General features: G+C 34.9%; 1 long non-coding RNA gene across 2 annotated transcripts in view; it reads left to right on the plus strand.

The window, feature by feature from the left end:
* LOC134732741 (uncharacterized) overlaps positions 1-23,833 on the plus strand; it is a 239,310-nt gene that overhangs the window by 177,376 nt on the left and 38,101 nt on the right. Inside the window, exons 4-5 of one of the 2 annotated variants that reach the window (XR_010116220.1) lie at positions 6,470-6,633; positions 12,708-12,955. The exons of the other annotated variant lie outside the window; for it this stretch is intronic. This is a non-coding gene — a long non-coding RNA (uncharacterized lncRNA). Of the gene's footprint in view, positions 1-6,469; positions 6,634-12,707; positions 12,956-23,833 lie in introns of those variants that run through there. 2 annotated transcript variants of the gene reach the window in all.

The following is a 23,833-nucleotide window of genomic DNA, read 5'->3' on the forward strand; positions in this document are numbered from 1 at the left end:
CTTTTTTCTGACATTCAGCTTACTTTAGTAATTCATAGTGTCCTGTCTTCTTGGTAATTATATGAATTTCCCTCTTTTTCACCTTCTTCTATTTTAGAAGAGTGTCTTTATAAAACATAATAGATATCTTGAGGGCAGGAGCCAAAACATATATATTTTTTTTTTTTGAGAGATAAAACAAAGAATTTGATTTTTGCTTCTAGGAAGGAAGGGAGAGAAGAAAAAGAAGGGGGTGGAAAAGAAGGGGAGAGAGAATTCTAAAAGATTTTTTAGAAGTAGAAGCACAATGTGGGGTGGGTGGGTTGGTCCAAGAAACTTTCCTAATGTTAGAGGCCACTAGTCATTTCAGCTGGAGGGTCATCTAACCATCAGTTTCTAGTTTGTTAGCCCATAGCAGATGGCAGGATAGTTCACTGAGTGCCTTCCACTGAAGCATAAAGCTAGAAACCAGAGAAAATGTCAAGAATGTCAGTGCCCCCAAACTTCAGACAAAGTAGGGAGGCCTTTTGTCTTACACATGGTTTAGAATGGTGTTTCAGAAAAATCTTACTTAGATTTTAGATCTCTGGTAGATTTCATTGGAAATTGACATGTTTTTATATTTGAAACACCACTTCAGATTTTAAACACCTTTGTATAACCTTAGAGTTTTGATAACCTTGACAAGAGGGAGTAGTAAAGAATTGGATTTATTACAAACAATCACTAAAAACAAGCAATGTAATAATAACCTTGCTTCTGTCTTTGAGAGTAGATTAGGAAACATGGTGGATAAGGTTTCTGGACTTCACCAAAGCTTCTGACAAGGATTCATCATATCAAATAATAGACTAGAAGCTATACTTGGATAGTTTGTAATCACTTGAAAAAACCATTAAGAGTTTCTATTCGGTAGATGTTTGTTGATTAAATATGGAGTCAATGCTATCCAAAAGTGGACTGGTATAAAATTGTGAGGTTTCTCAAGCAATGGGAATCTGTTGAATTGAACATTCTTATTAATTGATGTAATGAAGAGATAAGAATTCTTATCAAATTTGTGCCAATGTAATTTAATTCTATTGTTTGGGAGCCAGGTTCAAATATCTCCATGGGTTTAACTGCAAGTTAAAAACAAGAGCTTCTCTAGTAAAATAACATTTTATAGTGTCCCGAACTTACTAGTATGGCTTTTGGATCAAATGGATAAAACGATGCTTAGATATCTGGTAGAAAAATAAACTCACTATGAGTTAACAGTTTTATGTGATTGCCAAAAATGGCTGTTAGTCTCAGAATGCATCAAGAGAATCATAGCATCTGTAACAGCTATGAAAAATCGAGTTTGTCTCACATGTCAATTCTGATTAGTGATAGGTTTTGCCTAGAATGCAACGTTGAGGGGAATCTGAAACTGCATCTAAGCTTGGCAGGAAAATATTGCCATCAACTGATGACACCTGCTATGGCCACAGCAGGGAGCGATGGCAATTTTATGCACTTGCTGTTTCTGGTGGAGAATGAGGGAGATGATAGAATAAGCCCTGTTTGCTGTATAATGTTCATAGAACACTTGGAACCTTTATTTTTTTGTGACAGGCTCTATTCTTATTCTTAAAAATTGTTTTTGCCAGGGTATAGGCATTCCCTTTTCTCTATATCTTTGCCAACATCTGTTGTTTTTTGACATTTTAGAGAAGTCTTGCTCTGGTAGTATGTATACAAAGACTTTAACAATTGTTTGTTCTTTTGGCTTATCTGTTCTACATGAGTTAATGTTACTGGTATAATAAAAACAGGTTATTAAGAATCTGCAAAAACCAAGTTTGTGCCCTTGTCATTCTTCTTAGATGGGGATGAGTGGAAATGGGAAATGAGACCTTGAAATTGGAGCGATAGTACCTTTCCTTTCAAAATACACCTTTTTTTTTTTTTTTTTTTTTTTTGCTTCTGGATGTGTATCAGTTACTTTAGGTAATTTTTACTTTCTATCAGGCTTTTGGATGTATACAGCTTCTTCCTTTGTTATATGTTTTTGTCTTCTGTAGTGTTTTTTTTTTTAGTTTTTGTGGATATGTAGTAGGTGTATCTATTTATGGGTTACATGAGGTATTTTGATACAGGCATGCAATGTGTAATAATCACATCAGGGTAAATGTGGTACGTGTCACCTCAAGCATTTTTCATTTGTGTTACATATAATCCAATTATACTCTGCAAGCTATTTTAAAATATACAATTAAATTACTTTTGACCATAGTCACCCTGTTGTGCTAGCAAATACTAGATCTTATTCATTCTTTCTAACTAAACCTTCTATTCTGGTAAACTTTCTCTTGTATTGAAAGGGAACATTTTCCATCCTTGTCTCTAAAGCAATGATTCTCAGTGAAGGTGATTTTGACCTCTAGGGCACATTTGGTGATGTCTGGAGGCATTTTTAGTTATCATGACTGAGGGGTTGCTACTGGAACCTAGGGGCTAGAGGAAAAGGATGCTTCTAAATATCCTGAAGTACATAGAGACCTTCACAGCAAAGAATTTTTTTAGTCCCAAATGTCAGTAGTGCCAATGTTGAGAAACCTTGCCCCAAAGTATTGATCCTGCTTTCTTGGTCAGACAGGCTGGCCCCAACAGGTCACTGCTTATCTTCCTTTGGGTTTCGTCTAGTTTTGAAACTAAGATGAGCTGGCATAAGTTGTCCTATTAGTAAAATCTACTACCCTTTTGACATAACAGACCTTCAACTGTTTAAACAGTTCTATTATGTGAGACAGTGTCATGTAAAAGGTGGACTCTGTACTAGACTGTCTAGTTCAAATCCAAATTTCTCCATACATGAGTTATATACCTTAGTTTACATTTTCATAAAAAGATCATCATTATCATTGTCATAGATAATATTAGTAATAAAAATAGTTACCACATAGGGGTTTTCAAGTTAAATAAATGAGTGTACATATACATATGTGTGTACATACATGGGCACATAGAAAAAAATGGCTATGGTAATTTTAGACTGCATCAAAGGAAGCATAGCATGTTCAACAATAATGGAAAATAGATTTCATTAACAGCTGTAAATGCTACACAAATGTAATTATTCTTTGTCCTGACATTCTTTTCCCCCTAGATTAAATAATTCCACTTATTTTAACTCTTCAGCAAAGAATATGGTTTGTGGCTATTCTCATTGGGTCCCTTATTTCAAGTCACCTCTATGTTGTTAGTGTCGTCCTGAGGTGGAAAAATCAATCAAGATTCTGCACTGGGTTCTAAGGTTCATCTGTTAGAGCCACTCATTTATTAAACTTATCAAATAAATCCTTTTTTTTCTTTAAAGAAGAAAGACCTTAAGGAATTTCTCCTATTTTATGGGAATCAGCAGGATTTCCTGTAATTGATTAAATTAATCATGAAAGATCAGTAAGATGAGAGTCAATAGGCTAATATTCACAAGCTTAGTGAATAAAATCAACTCTGTGTGACAAAGGAGATTTACAACTTGAAGAGAACAAATATATTTTTCTACAATGAACATTTTAACAAATGTAGTTGCTTACTACAGGAAATAATGGTCTCAAGAATACATGTTAATAGTCCTTAGATGACAACATAGATTTTTGCCGTTTTTAGATAGACTTCGAAAGAAACTTAACCTTGCATTGACAAGATACAAAAAAATAAATGTAATGTAAATATTGTGGTAATTAATAGGTTTTTCATTAAGAATTAAGACTTGTGGCCTCTGGTTCAAACATATATTTAGTCAAGATTTAACAAAAATAGTTAAAGCATATAATAATTTATTTTTCTATCCTACAAATATAGAACTATAAGCAACATATTATACTATTGAATCATAGTCAAAAAGTCCAAGTTTTTGGCATAACTCATAAGGTGCCCTTCTTATTTTGTGCTTTTGCATTTGGTTATAGAAAATGTTATCAATATCTTTAGTAATATTACTTGAGTATATTTTGTATCTTAACTAAATTATCCTTTGTGCTAATTGAAGTGTTGTACAGAGTGAATGGTAAGGATGTGGACACTGGAGCCTATAGTCTGAGCTGTAGGTGTGTTACCTTCAGCAAGTTATTTAACACCACATTTCGTCTGTTTTCCTATACATAATATGGTGCTACTAATACTACCTTTTATACAGGATTTTTGTGAGTATTAAATGCATTCATATATGTAAAAGCACTTAGAACATTGACACGTAATATATATTAACCATCTATAATATCAGAAAATTATATTCCCTGTAAACCCAGAAAAAGACTATATTAACTGTTTTCTGCAAGAACAAAACATGCAAGCAGCATGAACATTTTCAACACAGGAGGAGGAAGACATGGCAAACTTTGTTTTGTTGATTTGAAGTTTCATAACACTAGCAAGAATGCATTTGAAGCCTCAAAACACTAGGCAAGAATGCATAATCAGAAACCATGGCTTATCAACTCTTCTCAGAGATTCAGAATTTGGGAGAACAACAATATTGATTTGTTAAAAATAACTTTTCAGCATTCTGCACACCTTCAGATGCACAAAATCATTGCAATAAAATTTGATTTGAACTCAAAATAATATGTTAGCTGCAAGGCCAAAAACGACTATTAATCCTTTTAAGATGACCTGCATTTTGGGTAAGTTTGAGGTGTTATAAGGTGGCCATGACCCACAAATTTGTGCTTGTTTTAGTTTAGTATGCTTTCGTATGCTAAACATCAGAATAACTTTTTTTCTTATTCACTCTCCAGCAAAATGGTGAGATTTACTTCCAGTAAAAATAATAATAATGACATTATTTATAGGGATTTTACTTCTGAGCACTGTGTACTTTATATAGGTATTGTTCCACAAATAATTATTGAATTAGACTTCAACAAAGTCTTATGACTTTCAAGAACTATCAATGAAATATATATTCCCATATACTCTTAGTGTGATTTATCTGGTTGCCTGAACAATAGCCTCCAGTCATTACATATTTTATAAAATATTCGAGCAAATACATGCTAAAACTGACTTAATTTTTAGAAAGAATAACACTAGAAAATGTATTTAATATTCTTGTATTTTGCTAAAGCAATATATTTTAGGATGCTGTTGACATAGGAGAAAAAGAAATGATGAAACAGAAGATATTTATCCTGAAGGGAATGTCTTTAAGAAAATGCAGGAGAAGAATGGAAAGAATGAAGTGATGATAGCAAAACTCAGGAACTGAACAAATGAGTAGAATAGTTTTGGGCCTTGAATGTTTATTTATTTAAGGTTCAAGTGATTTTAAAACCAGTCATATTTGAGAAGCTTAAGGATTCCCAGAAGCAGAAGAAATTCTAGATGTAATAGGGCATATTTGGGGTTTATCAAGGGCTGAACTCTGAAGATTTATAAGCTAATTTATTTGCAATCACTGCAGCTGAATCAGATAGAATGTAAAATACTTTTTACACCGCTAGCTTCAACCACCTGTTTTTTGAAAATCTAAATGTACTACTACAACTATGGAAGAGAGAAAGTAAAAATTTTGTTGAGAAGTGGAAAGATTTGTTTTCAGCTAGAATTTGTGCTACAAATCTTCTGGAACTAGGTTTTTGGTGTAGAAATACAAGTGATGCTTGAGCTTCTACTACTGAGTACATTACAGAACAAACATTCTCCTTGGGAATTGATTTTATTGGAGAGTAGGTTTCAGATAGTAAAAAAGCATTAGTAAATGCCTTTCAGTCTAATAGTCTTCAAAATTATATATATATACACATATAAAAACACACATAAATACACATATATATACACACGTACACATATGTACACATGTATGTTTGTATATCTACGTATGTAAATATGATTACACACACATATCTATACAAATAAATGCATATATATGACCATATATATGATCCAATTTGATCTTTATAGCCATCCTGGTGATATGGACACATTAATGTATTTTCATATACTTTTAGAAAAGAGAACTATCTTTGCTACACAGCTATAGGTAATTCTTGGTTCACACATCAGTAAAATGATATAGAATTCAGCTTTTTCTCATGACTACTGATTTTTCTGTGTGGACTATGTTGGGTAAACCCTGCACCAGATTCTCATCCTGTCTTCTTTCCTCTCATGTCCTTCTATCTCTACATCATCTATTTCTATCTCTACATTGCTTTCAAAGTTATTATCTTCAAACACTGTCTTGCTTAAGGTCTTTGATGTTTCCCTATTACTCATGGAATGGAGTACACATTTCTCATTAGCATAGTCACAGACCTGAGGATTGCCTCTAATTTGCCTGCACATTTTTACAGACTTAAAAAATTATCCTGGACTAATCATTAAGTCATTACCTTCAGTACTTTTAAAATATTAAACCATACGTATTTCTTTTAAGCTATATTTCATTGTCTGACCCACAGAGATTCTTAAAGCTTTTCATATCCTAGCTTTTCATTCATTTCCTATCTATGATCAACAGGACCTGAAACATATATTTAACACAAATCCAGTGCAGTATCTTGCCAGAGAGAAGGCAGTTACATGCTAGAGGGAGGATACAGGAGGCTTCCATGCTGAGTAACAAGCGAGATGAGTTGGTGAAATCCAGTCAATGGAGAAAAAAAGGCAAAATGGAGCAGCCCAGTAAGTATGATATTAGCAAATCCTTCGGTAGCACTTACTGTATGCCTCACACTATCTAGGCACTTGGCATATGTTAACATCATTTAATCCTCACAACAATTTTCCTACATTTAAAAGGAAGGTGAATGATTTACCCAAAGTCATGTATCTATAGAGTGGGTAAACTGGGATTTGAATGCAAGCAGTCTGGTTATCCTGGAACAATTAATACCTAATATCCAAGATATGATGACATAAGACTTCACTCCAACTTCCAGTTCAAATTCCCATCAGATCTAGGTATAGTTTTTTTCTTATCTTTGATTTTTTGAGGATATATGGTATAAGATACAGCCTCCCTTAGTGCTAATTTGAATATATTTTCACTTGTTTCATCCAAAAAGCCTTAGTGAGACTTGCCACTTTCCATGAAAAACATTTTCATTTTTATTGTACCTTTTAAGTGCAGCTTTTCCAACATTTTTATCTGTTGAAATTGTAAAGGTGCTTTATGATCTAGCCTAATTCCTACTGTCTATTTGTGACTTTTCTAAATTTCACCCCAAATTAGTATTGCTTTTACACACCTTTGTTCTTAGTGCACTTCTTATTCTATTCAAAGCCTTAGACATTCTACTTTTGATATTTTAAGTTCTGTATCTATTTCCATAATATTACTTTGAACCGTATCAAATTGCCCCGAGTATTAATATTGTATTAATTGCCAATACTTGACTATTTTTGACTTACTAAAATGGCAATTTCATGTGGATCAATTTAATATATTGGAGGAAAATTTACTGACAGAGAGGTATCTTAATGATCTTTACGCCCTGAATATCTGATTAATGGTAAGGTCTTGGTATATTTTGGTGAAATTAAATATTTGTTGGATATAATAAAATTTTAGTACTTAAATATAATTTTCCACAAATATTCTCCTGGAGATAATAAAATGTGTAGAAAAATAAATCCACTATTTCTCCTAGTTTCTATTTCTGAAATTGTTAGTATTCATTCCCCCCAAAAATGCCTGAAATTATTCGGTGTTCTTAATTATGTATGGATAACTACAACTGGGGACTTTAATTGGGCTGCATAAAACATAAGTTCACATTCACAAAAAGTGCATTCATAGGATTTTATTATTTCCCAGTAATATCCAGGTAAATCAGTCAAAATATTACAACTAAAATAAAGTCCTAGATCTTAAGATGTTTACAGAAAAATGAGGAACTACATATAAATGGAGTTTTTTGGAAGCTCAGAAAACTAAATCTGATAAAGCTGTATCAGGCAGTTATCATGGAAGATTTCATGAAGAAGTTGCTCTGAATTGGGATTTGAAGGATGAATAGGAATTAGTCAGAACTGGAAGGAATATGGAGTGTTGAAGAATATTACAGAAAGAGTGTGGATAGAATTTAAGAAAGCTCTGGAGACCTGCAAATAGAACTATGCAGCACAGGGTGTCAGTGGAGTTGGGGGCAAGTGACAAGAGGGCTCATTTAAATATTTAAGTAGAATATTAATATTGTATAGTTTGTGCTCTCTAAAAGTTAAAAAAAAAAAAGGAATTATAAGAGAATGTAGAAGGTTCTGGGTTAAATGAAGTGGTTACTCTGACTGTATTGTAGATGATGCAAAAAGAACTGGGGAGACCAGCTTCGGAGATTACTGTTACGATCTGAATAAGGACAATAAGGACTTTGAATAAGGATGTTGTCAGTTCAAATCAGTTGGACAGTGGATTTGACAAATGTAGGGAAATTAAATTGGTAGGAACTGGAGACAATCAAAGGCTGAAAATCACTCTATTTGCATATTCTATAAATTACCAAGTAATGTATTTATCTAGAATTAGCCTGTATCATTGAGAGCTCAACTTAACTGTGAATGATGCTTGCAACAAAATCCCCCGTGAACTGAATACTTTATTGAAAATGTGTGTATATAGCCTGGAATAAATTGTTGTTTCTCCAGAGGCAGTCTTCTGAATGAAGTTTCATATAAATTAAACATTTCATGTTGATGAGCGAAACACACTTCAAATTAGAACATGAAATAATATTAATTAAACAAAAGAATGTTGTAAATTGATGTTGGCATACATCTTCCCGTTCTTTTATTTTTTATGAAACTGCATAATTAATGTTCCTTTTAAAAATGAAAGATTAAATACCACGTCGTCATTAAAAACTGTGTGCCAGCCTGCTGTTATTAGATAAAGAAGGTGATTATAAGGAACAAGCTGAGAATGACAGGATGCTTACTGTGTCAAATTCATGTGTTTTTTTTTAATCAGCATCATGTGGCATTCAGAAAAATATTTTTTTATAACATACTCTTTTTTTATCTTTCATTGAGTTCAATCTGAAAGATATTTTAAGGTAGGCAATAAGAAATAATAAATACATTTATAAGTAGATGTAAACCTGGCCGATATGCGTAGGGAAAAGATAAATTTTAGTCCACTGAACCCAATTTATTTGCATTATTACCTGTTTTCTACAAGTTAAAGAATCTTTAAGTAGTTCATAGGCAATAAAAGACAAATTTTTCGTCCTTTATACAGTCCTTCACAATGTTTCTTGGCACAAGAAAAGATGATGATAGGAATAAAAAAATCTTAGAAACATGTCAAAGCTTCCTCTTCATAACAGGCACCTCAGCTTTCAACATACCTCTTTTTCCTTGCTTAGTGGGCTGTAGTACATCTTAAGGCCAAATCCAAGTTTTAGCAGGAGCATAAACATTTATTATAGTGTTAATTTTGTCAAAAACTATACATTGAGAATTTAGTGTGTGTCAGTTGCTGGGCAACTGTTTATTGGTGCTGTAACAGTGAAGAGATAATATTGTGCCTGCCTTCATGGAGCATACATTCTGTAAGAAAAGACAAACAAGTGGCAAAGCAATCAAATTCATGTGATAAAAGTGGGGTGATGGATCAATGAGGAAATAAAACAAAGGCAGTTCTCACTTATCCATCAGATAATTGAGAATTTTGCTGGTTACCAAGATAAGCAAGTAAGAAGCATTCCAGAAAGAGGGAGTATGTGGTAGATAGGCTAGTATGTAACAGAGGACCCAGATTTAGAGGAATTTACAGAACTTCAACATCTCACATCTTACTTGATGCTTCCTGGATCATGTTGCCAATTTTGCACATAAGGTAATATGAATTGAAAAGGCTAGAAGGAAATTTGAAATGTCATTTACCTTTTTCCAAAATCTTCCTTCTTTTTAAAAATTTTTAACAATTTCTAAATCACCGTGATTCTCTAGTCTATCTTGAAATGATGGAACAAGTTAGGGAAAGTTAGCCAAACATTTAGAATTTAAGACGAGTTAAATTCATTTTAGTTTTTCCATACTGGCCTATCCTTATCATCACATAGTCTCTACTCTTCAATTCTTCCACAAATCTCTTAATTTCTCTATCCCATGGCTGATCATTCCTTTTCTAAGTAAAGAGAGCTTCCTTTCCTTCTGGTGAGTTCTATCCCTCTGTGTTTTTTTGGAAAGTAGCAACGTAGGAGAGAGTTTATTCATATGGTTCATAAAACAAAAAGAAAATAATCATTTCAGGTTAATGTAGCAGGGGGAGTAAATATAGACTCTACACTTTTAACAATGGGAGTTGTATGAAATAATAAAACTCCACTTTTCACAGTAGAGAGCTGTGTACCTTCAACTTCATACACTCTATTTCTGTGACATTTTTAAGGCCATTATTCTTGAAGTTTTTCAAACTATTTTGATACACACGTTTATACATTTATTCAGGTTATAGCAGATTAGAAACTGAAGGTTATAAAACTCAGGTAAGTACTAAATGATTCAGCAGATATGATAGCACCATGGGAAAAAAGTGAAAAACAAACGTGACTATTGCAGCATATGGTGGTAATGAATGACTGCAATAATGTCTTTAATTAATATATTCAATTTAAATAAAAATACATAATGTATTTTATATTTTTAAGTTAAAAACAATTTAAAAATTAGGTACATAATAATTAAGCTTTAGCTATCTTTATAATTACATTGGTGAAATCTTCTAATTTTTGATCATGGTCAGTCATATGAGATATAATAAGACTCTTGCTTTTCATACTGTAACAATGCTTAATACATTATAGAGCAAAATTATATAATAGAGTACTTGGTTAAAGTGTGAACAATCACTAGGAGAAACTAAGGACAGAAGACAATATTCTAGTTAAAAAAGCAAATAAAAAAGCAAATTGGGAGAAACATAGTGATGTCAAGCAATAGTAAGTTATTTTGCCCATCCTTCATGCAGAATTAGCAAGGGTTTTTTGGCACGTTTTGAAAAAGATAGAAATAATCAGCTAGAAATTATAGCAGGAACTTTAGCTCTTCTGGCAGGTAGCCACCACAGCAGCTCTCTTTGTCAGTGTGCAGGAGATTGCTCTGTGCTGCAAAGGTGGAAATGTCTTGAAGAGAACAAAAGTAAATGTTTTGGGGTCCAGGATGGTATGGACATCATGGGGAGCCTATGGTCCAAAACAGCACTCAGGACAAGTTTTATTAAAGGTGGGCAATGAAACTGTAGGCTGTGATTATAACCAGACTGCTCTTTAAATGTTTGATAAATGTCATTGTGTTTTCTGTTTATTAAAGTCAAAATTAATCTGTGTGAAAAGTGCTAGTCTGACATTTCAGATATTCCTACCAGAGCTAAGAAAAGGAAATATGCCCCCCAGTACTCTGCCTTCTGGATGTTTTGACCTTGCTTTATTTTACTTCACAGCCCTTTTCACTCCCTGAGAAAGTAGAGTAGGTGGAATAATGGTTCTCCAAACTGTTCTCATTCTAATCCTTAGAACCTACGAATATGTTATCTGACATGCCAAAAGGGATTTTGCAGATGTGATTAAATTAAGGACACAGAGATGGGGAGATTATCTTGGATAATCCAGATAGAGCCAATCTAATTCCATGAATCTTTAAAAGTGTATAACCTTTCCTAGTTGCAGTCAGAGGGAGATGTGACTATGAAAAGATGATCAGAGTGGAAAAATATTGTTCATTTTAAAAATGGAGAAAGCAAGCCACGGACCAAGGAATGTAGGAAGCTTCTAGAAGCAGGAAAAGACAAGGAAACAGACTCTTAGTACATCCAGAGAGGAATGCAGCACTGCCAACACCTAGATTTTGGCTTGATGAGTCCTGTATCAGACTTTCAACCTAAAAAAACTATAAAATTGTGTTTTCAGTGACTAAATTGGTGGTAATTTGTTATAGCAGCAATAGGAAACTAACACATTCTTGTGATATTTTTGAAGTTCTTTTATCTACAGTATGTCACTTGAGTTTCAAAACCACTTCTTATTACATGTTTTACAAATGGAGAACTAGGTATGCACACACATTAAGAAACATGCCCATGTTCACATTATTTAATCAACGCTAGCAGTAAACTAACATTTCAAAAGCAACTTAAACATATGGGTTCCAGGTAAGTACAATATAATTTGATAAAGTTAAGAAAAAGAAAGAGATTTCACATAAGGGAGACATCTAGCACCCTAGATAAAGATGCTTCACAGAATGGTAGTAACTTGGGGTTGTTTCTATAGTGCAGGGTCTGGCCATGCCTTTACAAATCCAGACAGGGATGCAGTTGCTTCACTTAAAAGCAATCTGGTCCTCAAGGGATAACTCACTTTCATAAATCTATTTGCTTATTTAGTCACTCAATAATGTTGCTGAATGCTTGCTATCTGTTAGGTTTTGGTCTAGGTCCTAGGGATACAGCAGAGTACAAAGTAGACAAAAATTTTCATCCTGATGAAAATTACATTTTATTAGGAGAAATAGATAAACAAAATAAATAATAAAAATGTAAACTATATTATACTGTGATTAGACATGTGGAGAAAAATATTACAGGGTATGGTGAGCATGTGGTATGTTATCTGGTTGCCTGAACAATAGCCTCCAGTCATTAGCTATTTTATAAAATATTCAACCAAACACGTGCTAAAATTGACTTAAATTTTAGAAAAAATAACACTAGAAAATGTATTTAGTATTCTCATATTTTGCTAAACAATATATTTTAGGAGAGAACATGTGGCATTTTTTCTATAAGGAGGATGTCCACAGAAGTCTTCACTGAGTGAGTTAAACTGGAACAAGAATTATGACAGTCATCATCTAAAGAAAGCAAGAGAGTAAGTTATAAAACTCTGGGGGAAAAGTATTCCAGGCAGTAAAACAGAAAATACAAAGACTTGAGGTAGAATGAGGCTGGTGTATTTAGGAAACTGTAAGACTGTTGCTTTTTATAACACTTTTAATGAATTAATTATTTTTTATTTCAATAGTAAAAAGTTGAACTTCGATGAAGACTTTTCATTAGATAGTATGATGTTAAGGTAGTACTTTCCAATTAGTTTATGAAAATATTTAGGTTTTCCATTTGGATATGAGATTATTGTTTAATTACCAGTATCTTAGTCTGTTTGGGCTGCTGTAACAAAATGCCATAAACTAGGTGTTTTATAAACAACAGAAATTTATTTTTCACAGTTCTGAAGGCTAAGGAGCAAGATCAGGCTGCCAACGGACTTGATATTTTGTGAGGGCTCACTTTCTGATTCCTAGATGGTGCCTTCTTTCTCTGTCCTCACATGGTAAAAAAGGGTGAAGGAGCTGTTTTTTAATTTTTTTTTAAATAAGGGCATTAATCTCATTCATGAGGCTCTACCCTCATACTCTTGTCACTTCCCAAAGTTACCAACTCCTTAAACTATCACATTGGGGATTAAAATTTCAACATCTGAATTTTGGGGGAGGCATTTAGTCTATGGCACTGGGTTTCCAACTGGCAGGTAAGAGCTCTCTCCGTATTTGTTGGTATACTGGGATACTTGAACCCCAAAAGAGGATCTCATTAAGTGACCTGTTGATAGGCCTTTCATTGTTATTTGTCGTAGGATTCTTTATCATCAATAATGAAGAAACCTTTTAGAGTATGTACGGAGTGTTCTAGATACGCCCACAAACCTTTGAGATCTGATATGTGAAATTGTCATTAATCCAAGTCTCTGTTTTGACAGATGATGATTCAGGTCAAATGGGTATACTGTGAATTAACAGAACATGCCATCACTTTTTTTTTTTTTTTTTTTTTTTTTTCATTATATATCTTTGTAATTTATTTGATTTTTCAATTGTATTTTTTTTTTTTTTTTTAATTATACTTTAGGGTTTTAGGGTACATGTGCACAATGTGCAGGTTTGTTACATATGTATCCATGTGCCATGTTGATTTCCTGCACCCATTAATTCGTCATTTAGCATTAGGTGTATCTCCTAATGCTGTCCCTCCCCCCTCCCCCCACCCCACAACAGTCCCCGGAGTGTGATGTTCCCCTTCCTGTGTCCATGAGTTCTCATTGTTCAATTCCCACCTATGAGTGAGAACATGCGGTGTTTGGTTTTTTGTCCTTGCGATAGTTTACTGAGAATGATGGTTTCCAGTTTCATCCATGTCCCTACAAAGGACACGAACTCATCATTTTTTATGGCTGCATAGTATTCCATGGTGTATATGTGCCACATTTTCTTAATCCAGTCTATCGTTGTTGGACATTTGGGTTGGTTCCAACTCTTTGCTATTGTGAATAGTGCCGCAATAAACATACGTGTGCATGTGTCTTTATAGCAGCATGATTTACAGTCCTTTGGGTATATACCCAGTAATGGGATGGCTGGGTCAAATGGTATTTCTAGTTCGAGATCCCTGAGGAATCGCCACACTGACTTCCACAATGGTTGAACTAGTTTACAGTCCCACCAACAGTGTAAAAGTGTTCCTATTTCTCCACATCCTCTCCAGCACCTGTTGTTTCCTGATTTTTTAATGATGGCCATTCTAACTGGTGTGAGATGGTATCTCACTGTGGTTTTGATTTGCATTTCTCTGATGGCCAGTGATGATGAGCATTTCTTCATGTGTTTTTTGGCTGCATAAATGTCTTCTTTTGAGAAGTGTCTGTTCATGTCCTCTGCCCACTTTTTGATGGGGTTGTTTGTTTTTTTCTTGTAAATTTGTTTGAGTTCATTGTAGATTCTGGATATTAGCCCTTTGTCAGATGAGTAGGTTGCAAAAATTTTCTCCCATTGTGTAGGTTGCCTGTTCACTCTGATGATAGTTTCTTTTGCTGTGCAGAAGCTCTTTAGTTTAATGAGATCCCATTTGTCGATTTTGGCTTTTGTTGCCATTGCTTTTGGTGTTTTAGACATGAAGTCCTTGCCCACGCCTATGTCCTGAATGGTATTGCCTAGGTTTTCTTGTAGGATTTTAATGGTTTTAGGTCTAACATATAAGTCTTTAATCCATCTTGAATTAATTTTTGTATAAGGTGTAAGGAAGGGATCCAGTTTCAGCTTTCTACATATGGCTAGCCAGTTTTCCCAGCACCATTTATTAAATAGGGAATCCTTTCCCCATTTCTTGTTTTTGTCAGGTTTGTCAAAGATCAGATAGTTGTAGCTATGCGGCATCATTTCTGAGGGCTCTGTTCTGTTCCATTGATCTATGTCTCTGTTGTGGTACCAGTACCATGCTGTTTTGGTTACTGTAGCCTTGTAGTATAGTTTGAAGTCAGGTAGCGTGATGCCTCCAGCTTTGTTCTTTTGGCTTAGGATTGACTTGGCGATGCGGGCTCTTTTTTGGTTCCATATGAACTTTAAAGTAGTTTTTTCCAATTCTGTGAAGAAAGTCATTGGTAGCTTGATGGGGATGGCATTGAATCTATAAATTACCTTGGGCAGTATGGCCATTTTCACGATATTGATTCTTCCAACCCATGAGCATGGAATGTTCTTCCATTTGTTTGTATCCTCTTTTATTTCATTGAGCAGTGGTTTGTAGTTCTCCTTGAAGAGGTCCTTCACATCCCTTGTAAGTTGGATTCCCAGGTATTTTATTCTCTTTGAAGCAATTGTGAATGGGAGTTCACTCATGATTTGGCTCTCTGTTTGTCTGTTATTGGTGTACAAGAATGCTTGTGATTTTTGTACATTAATTTTGTATCCTGAGACTTTGCTGAAGTTGCTAATCAGCTTAAGGAGATTTTGGGCTGAGACAATGGGGTTTTCTAGATATACAATCATGTCATCTGCAAACAGGGACAATTTGACTTCCTCTTTTCCTAATTGAATACCCTTTATTTCCTTCTCCTGCCTGATTGCTCTGGCCAGAACTTCCAGCACTATGTTGAATAGGAGCGGTGAGAGAGGGCATCCCTGTCTTGTGCCAGTTTTCAGAGGGAATGCTTCCAGTTTTTGCCCATTCAGTATGATATTGGCTGTGGGTTTGTTGTAGATAGCTGTTATTATTTTGAGATACGTCCCATCAATACCTAATTTATTGAGAGTTTTTAGCATGAAGGGTTGTTGAATTTTGTCAAAGGCCTTTTCTGCATCTATTGAGATAATCATGTGGTTTTTGTCTTTGATTCTGTTTATATGCTGGATTACATTTATTGATTTGCGTATGTTGAACCAGCCTTGCATCCCAGGGATGAAGCCCACTTGATCATGGTGGATAAGCTTTTTGATGTGCTGCTGGATTCGGTTTGCCAGTATTTTATTGAGGATTTTTGCATCAATGTTCATCAAGGATATTGGTCTGAAATTCTCTTTTTTGGTTATGTCTCTGCCAGGTTTTGGTATCAGGACGACGCTGGCTTCGTAAAATGTGTTAGGGAGGATTCCCTCTTTTTCTATCGATTGGAATAGTTTCAGAAGGAATGGTACCAGTTCCTCCTTGTACCTCTGGTAGAATTCAGCTGTGAATCCATCAGGTCCTGGACTCTCTTTGGTTGGTAAGCTATTGATTATTGCCACAATTTCAGAACCTGTTATTGGTCTATTCAGAGATTCAACTTCTTCCTGGTTTAGTCTTGGGAGGGTGTATTTGTCGAGGAATTTATCCATTTCTTCTAGATTTTCTAGTTTATTTGCATAGAGGTGTTTGTAGTATTCTCTGATGGTAGATTGTATTTCTGTGGGATCGGTGGTGATATCCCCTTTTTCGTTTTTTATTGCATCTATTTGATTCTTCTCTCTTTTCTTCTTTATTAGTCTTCCTAGCGGTCCATCAATTTTGTTGATCTTTTCAAAAAACCAGCTCCTGGATTCATTAATTTTTTGAAGGGTTTTTTGTGTCTCTATTTCCTTCAGTTCTGCTCTGATTTTAGTTATTTCTAGCCTTCTGCTAGCTTTTGAATGTGTTTGCTCTTGCTTTTCTAGTTCTTTTAATTGTGATGTTAGGGTGTCAATTTTGGATCTTTCCTGCTTTCTCTTGTGGGCATTTAGTGCTATAAATTTTCCTCTACACACTGCTTTGAACGTGTCCCAGAGATTCTGGTATGTTGTGTCTTTGTTCTCGTTGGTTTCAAAGAACATCTTTATTTCTGCCTTCATTTCATTATGTACCCAATAGTCATTCAGGAGCAGGTTGTTCAGTTTCCATGTAGTTGAGCGGTTTTGACTGAGTTTCTTAATCCTGAGTTCTAGTTTGATTGCACTGTGGTCTGAGAGACAGTTTGTTATAATCTCTGTTCTTTTACATTTGCTGAGAAGAGCTTTACTTCCAACTATGTGGTCAATTTTGGAATAGGTGTGGTGTGGTGCTGAAAAAAATGTATATTCTGTTGATTTGGGGTGGAGAGTTCTGTAGATGTCTATTAGGTCCACTTTATGTAGAGCTGAGTTCAATTCCTGGATATCCTTGTTAACTTTCTGTCTCGTTGATCTGTCTAATGCTGACAGTGGGGTGTTAAAATCTCCCATTATTATTGTGTGGGAGTTTAAGTCCCTTTGTAGTTCACTGAGGACTTGCTTTATGAATCTGGGTGCTCCTGTGTTGGGTGCATATATATTTAGGATAGTTAGCTCTTCTTGTTGAATTGATCCCTTTACCATTATGTAATGGCCTTCTTTGTCTCTTTTGATCTTTGTTGGTTTAAAGTCTATTTTATCAGAGACTAGGATTGCAACCCCTGCCTTTTTTTGTTTTCCAGTTGCTTGATAGATCTTCCTCCATCCCTTTATTTTGAGTCTATGTGTGTCTCTGCACGTGAGATGGGTTTCCTGAATACAGCACACTGATGGGTCCTGACTCCTTATCCAGTTTGCCAGTCTGTGTCTTTTGATTGGAGCATTTAGCCCATTTACATTTAACGTGAATATTGTTATGTGTGAATCTGATCCTGTCATTATGATGTTAGTTGGTTATTTTGCTCGTTAGTTGCTATAGTTTCTTCCTAGCCTCGATGGTCTTTACAATTTGGCATGTTTTTGCAGGGGCTGGTACCGGTTGTTCCTTTCCATGTTTAGTGCTTCCTTCAGGAGCTCTTTTAGGGCAGGCCTGGTGGTGACAAAATCACTCAGCGTTTGCTTGTCTGTAAAGTATTTTATTTCTCCTTCACTTATGAAGCTTAGTTTGGCGGGATAGGAAATTCTGGGTTGAAAATTCTTTTCTTTAAGAATGTTGAATATCGGCCCCCACTCTCTTCTGGCTTGTAGAGTTTCTCATCACTTTTAAAATGTATAAATCTAAATCACTCAATTCTATCACCACAAGCAATAAAATTGTTTGAACACAGAAAGTCAAATCAAGTGAGTAAAAGGAAAAATTCCAGGGTTTTCTACAATAATCAGTTTACACGGTCTCTTTGAACTCTTTGTTTATCATAGCTTTTCCTTCACAAATGGTGTTGGCTTGCAAATCTTGGCTTTGTTGATGTGTATAAAGTTGCCATGTACCAACAACAGGATGCCTCGTTCAGGTCAGAGAGGAGATTTCTCTGAGTTGTTGAGTAATAGAATGAAATAGAAATTATATATCTTGTAATGAAGGGTATAACTTTTCAGTGACCATACATATTACTTTTGTCTGTGAGAATGGCTCATTAATTGGATGGTTTCTGATTAGCATGGAATCACATCAAGGGTAGATGACACGTTAAAGATATATTTCATCGGCCGGGCGCGGTGGCTCACGCTTGTAATCCCAGCACTTTGGGAGGCTGAGGCGGGCGGATCACGAGGTCAGGAGATCGAGACCATGGTGAAACCCCGTCTCTACTAAAAATACAAAAAATTAGCCGGGCGTGGTGGCGGGCGCCTGTAGTCCCAGCTACTCGGAGAGGCTGAGGCAGGAGAATGGCGTGAACCCGGGAGGCGGAGCTTGCAGTGAGCCGAGATCGCGCCACTGCACTCCAGCCTGGGCGACAGAGCGAGACTCTGTCTCAAAAAAAAAAAAAAAAAAGATATATTTCATCCTGGCCATGGTAAAGACAATGGTACTTTCTGTACTCTAAGTGTGCATCCTATTTGTTCCTTCATTGTAAGAAAAATATTTATTGAGCATCTACAGGCATATCTCATTTTATCAAACTTCACTTTATTGTGCTTTCCAGATACTGTGAATTTTATAAGTTGAAGGTTTGTGGCAAGCCTGTGTCAAACATGCCTATTGGTGCCATTTTTCTAATGGCATGGGCTCACTTCATGTCTTTGTGCCACATTTTTGGTAGTTCTCCGAGTATTCAAATTTTGGAATTATTATAAATGTGATATTGATCAGTGATCAGTAATCTTTGGTGTTACTATTGTAATCATTTTGGGACATCACAAACTGCACTATATAAGGTGGCAAACTTTACTGATAAATGTTGTGTGTGTTCTGACTTCTACATTCTCTGGCCATTCCCCCATATTGTTTTCTCTTTTTAGACATCCACTTTCCATGAGACACAATAATACCGTAGTATCAATTAATAACCCTACAATTGCTTCTAAGGGTTCAGGTGAAAAGAAGAGTTGTACATCTCTCACTTTAAATCAAAAGCTAGAAATTAAGCTTAGTAAGGAAGGCATGCCCAAAGCCAGGATAGGCCAAAAGCTAGGCTTCTTGAACCAAATAGTGAAGCTGTGAATTCAAAGCAAAAATTCTTGATGGAAATTAAAAGTGCTACTCAAGTGAACACATGAATGAAAACAAAGCAAAGCAGTCTTATTGCTGATATGGAGAAAGTTAGAGTGGTCTGGATAAAAGATCAAACCAGCTACAACATTTCTTTAAGAAAAAGCCTAATCAAGAGCAAGGCCCTATTTCTCTTCAATTCTACGAAGGCTGAGAGGGGTGAGGAAGCTGTAGAAGAAACGTTTGGAGTTAGCAGTGATTGGTTCATGAGGTTTAAAAAGAGAAGCCATCTCCATAACATAAAAGTTCAAGGTGAAGCAGTAAGTTGTCCAGATCTAGCAAAGAAAACTGATGAAGGTGATACACCAAACAACAGATTTTCAATGTAGGTGAAGTAGCCTCCTATTGGAAGAAGATGCCATCTAGGACTTTCGTATCGAGAGAAGAGAAGTCAGTATCTGGTTTCAAAGCTTCAAGGACAGGATGATTCCCTTGTTAACCCATTTATAGTTGGAGGTTGCAAATATTTTGTGTGAAAAATCAGACCTTGGTGATGACCTTGAACAGTAGGTTATAAATAATTCCCACAAGCTTAGCATTCCAATAATGGAGCACTAGGCATAAATGGGTTAAGGGGTAATGCAGTTAGTGACTTTAAGTTGAAGCCAATATCCACTTGCCATTCTGAAAATTCTAAGTCACTTAAGAATTATGCTAAATCTATTCTGCCTGTGTTCCATAAATAAAACAAAGCTCATATGACAGAGCATATGTTTACATCATGGTTTACTGAATATTTTAAGCCCACTGTTGAGAACTAATGCTCAGAAAAAATTCCCTTCAAAATAGTACTGTTCATTGACAATGCACCTGGTCACTGATAACTGTGATGGAAAAGTACAAGGGGATCAATGTTTTCCTGTCTGCCAACAAAATATTCATTCAGCAGCCCATAGATCAAGGAATAATTTCACCTTTCAAGTCTTATTATCTAAGAAAAACATTTTGTAAGGCTATAGCTGCCATAGATAGTGATTCATTCAGCAGCCCATGGATCAAGGAGTAATTTCGTCTTTCAAGTCTTATTTAAGAAAAACATTTTGTAAGGCTATAGCTGCCATAGATAATGATTCCTATGATGGATCTGAGCAAAGTAAATTTAAAATCTTTTGGAAAGAGTTCATCATTCTAGATCCCATTAAGAACATTCGTGATTCATGGGAGGAGGTCATTATACTAACATTAACAGGAGTTTGGAAGAAGTTAATTCCAGTACACATAAATGACTTTTAGGATTCAAGACTTCAGTAGAAGTAACTACAGAGGTGGTAGCAATAACAAGAAAACTAGCATTAGAAGTGCAACTTGAAGGTGTGACTGATTTACTGCAGTCTCATGATAAAACTTCAAGGAATGAGGAGTTACTTCTCAGTGCTGAGCAAATAAAGTGGTTTTGAGATGGAATCTATTCCTAATGAAGATGCTGAGAACATTGTTGAAATGACAACAAAGCATTTAGAATATTAGAGTAAGTTGATAAAGCAGCAGCAGGTTTGAAAAGATTGAGTCCAATTTTGAAAGAAGTTTTATTGTGGGTCAAATGCTATCAAACAACATTGCATGCTACAGAGAAATCTTTTGTGAGAAGAATAATTCATTGATGAGACAAACTTTATTACTGTTTTGTTTTAATAAATTTCCACAGCCATCCAATCTTCAGTAACCACTACCCTGATCAGTTAGCATGCATAAACATTGAGACGAGACCCTCCACCACCACCAAGATCATGACTTGCTGAAGGCTCAGATGATTGTTAGCATTTTTTAGCAACAAAGTGTTTTTTAAAAGTATGTACTCTTTTTAAATATAATACTATTTCACACTTAATATGCTACAGTATAGTGTAAACATAACTTGTATATGCACTGGGAAACCAAAAAATTCCTGTGATTTGCTTTATTGTGTTTGTCTGGTACTGAACCCACAATATCTTGGAGGTGTACTTGTATTTAATTCTAGGCACTCTTTTATGGATTAAGGATATGACAATGAAGAAAGCAGACAACAAAGCCTGACTTCATGAAACTCCATTCTACTGGGAGAAAAAAAGACAGCGTCAATATTTTTTAAAATAAGTTTTTGCTTTTTAAATAAATTATTTTAATTCAAGTTGTTTATTGCATTCTACTTCTATGCCTTGGATGGTACTAGGCAGAAAAATATATCAAAACCTTTTCTGTGTGACTCTTGTTTTATGGTTGGTATAATGAAAATCTTTCTTACAACAAAGTAGAATTCAATTGATGGTATTTTGGTGGGTTTTTTACACTCCATTTGTTTATGTTACTGCCTTCGTTTTGTTGATAACACATATGCATCCATGCTTATGTGACTCTACAATTTCTCAATTGCTCATTTACTATTCTTAGGAGTATTATTATTTATAAACATGTCTACTCTCGTCTACTGTATTGAAAAGTAAAAAAAAAAAGACAAATCATTTTAGAAACTTAAAAAACAGTGGTACATGTTCTCTCATCATGTTCTGTGTCTAATGTCTTTGTCCTCAGAGATTTGGTGGCTGTCTTTCTTTTTCCACCTCTGATCACCTCTGCCTTCCCTCTTTTTCTCAAAGCCAAAAGTTGTACATGACATTTTAATATTTTCTCAAAGTTTAACCTTAACTTGATGGTTGTGGGGGTTATAGGAATATTTCCCTCATTTGGTAAATCTATATTCATTTGTATATTCATGTTAACATCCCTCTCTTCCATTATAAAGATATAAGAAAGAAGAAATAATTCTCAATGTAAAAGTCTTGTTTTTCCACTAGTGATTTTATGGGAAATTGATTTTTAAATATGTACAACTTCTCTAAATTAGTGTTTTTAACAAAATTTCCCCTGTCTTGAGTTTTTAAAATCTGCATTTTGTTAAAATAGACTTTAAAAATTTCTAGTTACTTGTTATAATTAACTTCACATGAACTATATATAGTCACCAAATTGCTTCAGAAGGTTTAAAAATTGCAAATAGATGTTCAATATCAGAAGGCAAATGAACCTTTTGTAGAGTCTAAAATAAAGGCCTTAAAAATGTAAGCAGTGAGAAGTATTTGGTCATGGCACAGATGTTCTGATTATTACAGGAATTGTGTCCTTAATTAAATTTGTACTCTAGTGCCAATTCCAAAAGTTTGTTTCTCATACCAAAACCCAATTATCCAGCCAAAAGGATGTTCATGCTTCAATGAGTTTAAAGTCAAAAAGAAAAATAGTATACTATTAATGCAAGGTTTTTAATGCAAAACTGTTGTTACCTTACAATATTAGAGAAAATTTTCTGTGATTACCAAAATTGAAATGTACAGATAACCACAATAAATGGGGGAGAGGGCTATAGATTCTTTATATTATTATTATTATTATTATTATTATTATTATTTTGAGACAGAGTCTCGCTCTGTCACCCAGGCTGGAGTGCAGTGGCACAATCTTGGCTCACTGCAAGCTCTGCCTCCCAGGTTCACGCTATTCACCTGCCTCAGCTGCCCAAGTAGCTGGGGCTACAGGCGCCCGCCACCACGCCCGGCTAATTTTTTGTATTTTTTAGTAGAGACAGGGTTTCACCATGTTAGCCAGGATGGCCTCGATCTCCTGACCTCGTGATCTGCCCGCCTTGGCCTCCCAAAGTGCTGGGATTACAAGCGTGAGCCACCGTGCCCAGCCTGATTCTTTATATTATTTAAAATTAGTAACTTAGAAGTATATGACACTAATATTTTTGCTAAATGACAAAAATATCTCTAGGGAGACAGAGTTTATTCTGCTGCAATGAAATGCTCTTCAAAACCATGTAGAAATTAACTTAAAATTTTAAATCGACTTCTGAATATATTTACATTTTGTATATTTCCTTCTATGTGTCAATATCTACTTATTATATAAGGCATGCTGTTTTACCTTCTTGAATTTGTATTTTGGTAATAGAAATTCTTCTCACTTGCATTTGAATCATTATACTTTCCATTCAAATAACCTAAGCCTTTTAGAAAAGAACATGTAAATTGAAAAGCAAATAACATTTTTATTTCTTTGATCAAGAATTAATACTGTGAAAAGTAAATATAAAGATTTTAATATTTATTTAATGTAATGTGAATGAAGAAGCTGAAGATAGTGTCCATTATGCAGTTATCAATGATGTCCATCAAACTTACACAGCACAGCGCCATATGCTCTTAT

The sequence above is a fragment of the Symphalangus syndactylus genome, chromosome 16 (genome assembly GCF_028878055.3).
Source record: "Symphalangus syndactylus isolate Jambi chromosome 16, NHGRI_mSymSyn1-v2.1_pri, whole genome shotgun sequence".
Classification (NCBI taxonomy): domain Eukaryota; kingdom Metazoa; phylum Chordata; class Mammalia; order Primates; family Hylobatidae; genus Symphalangus; species Symphalangus syndactylus.